We start from the raw sequence: 1,266 nt of genomic DNA, 5'->3' as shown, positions 1-1,266 counted from the left end.
AAGTTTACTCACACTCTGCCTTTCCACATACCTGTATTCCTATTTTTACCCACATCTCTCCCTAAACCTGATAATTTCTGGTTTGCAAAATTCTTCTTTGTGGTTCGTAGCCCATTAATACATAGTTGTTTGATGTTGAATAGATATATCTGTTGAACTAAAGTGCATCTTCAGACTTTTACGATGCAACTACAGACTTTGTTTGATGCTTAACTTAAGATAGTGTTCTAGCACAAAACTGGTGTTAATTTCATCCCAAATGTGGAGGGCAAGCCAGAAAAACACAAGACAAATGGCAAGTTCGAGTATCCAAACCCACTCATGATACTCAGGGGACAGAACAGATAATGAATAATCCACTGGAGAGTTCCCAAAAAGCTCTACAATCACTACTGGAAAACATGGTAAATGAAAAGATTGAAAACCTAAAAAGGACACTGTATGAATGTGATAGGGAGAGAGAGAAGACAAACCAAAGGTCAATACAGGAATATCATGAGCGTGAGAAAGCTACTCAAAGATTGATACAAGAATTGTGTGAGCAGCTAGAGAACACTCAAAGAGAAATAAAGAAATGGCATGAGCAGGCTGAGACCAGTCAAAGAGATAGACAGGATTTGGGGGAACTGGCCTAGGACAGACAAAGAGAAAGTCAGGAATGGCGTGAGCAGGCTAAAAATACTCAAAGAGAGCAACAGGAATCACATGAACGTGAGGAATCTAATCAAAGAGTAATTCAGAAATTGACAGAGCAGGATGAGAATACAAAAAGGCAATCATGGAATCCATAAACAGAGAGCTGAAAGAACTCAGGGAGTCCACAAAGAGAATGCTGAATGCAAACCAACAGAAGGAATGGGAGTCCAAGGAAACCATAACCAATCAACTAGGTGATTTGATAATAAAAACTGAACACCAAATTAAGGAAGTAAAGAAGTTCATACAAGATCTAAAACAAAGCTCCAACAAAGAATTTGAAGCCATCAAAGCCAACCAATTAGAAGGAAAGGAAATAAAAAACAAAGTAGAAAGTCTTGACAGTAGATTAGACCATGCAGAAGATTGAATCTCGGGGATTGAAGACAGCCTAGATATTATAGAGAAAGCACATACAACCACCCAAGAAAAATCCAAGAAATATGATAGATCTATTCAACATTTTGAAAACACCATCAGAAGGCCTAATCTGAGGATAATGGGTGCAGAGGAGCACCTAGAGACAGAAGTTAATGGTCTAGGAAATTTGTTTCACAGCATCCTAGCAGA

The sequence above is a fragment of the Dipodomys spectabilis genome, unplaced genomic scaffold (genome assembly GCF_019054845.1).
Source record: "Dipodomys spectabilis isolate Male_0828 unplaced genomic scaffold, ASM1905484v1 ptg000172l, whole genome shotgun sequence".
Taxonomy (NCBI): Eukaryota; Metazoa; Chordata; class Mammalia; order Rodentia; family Heteromyidae; genus Dipodomys; species Dipodomys spectabilis.
This window is presented reverse-complemented; position numbering follows the sequence as displayed.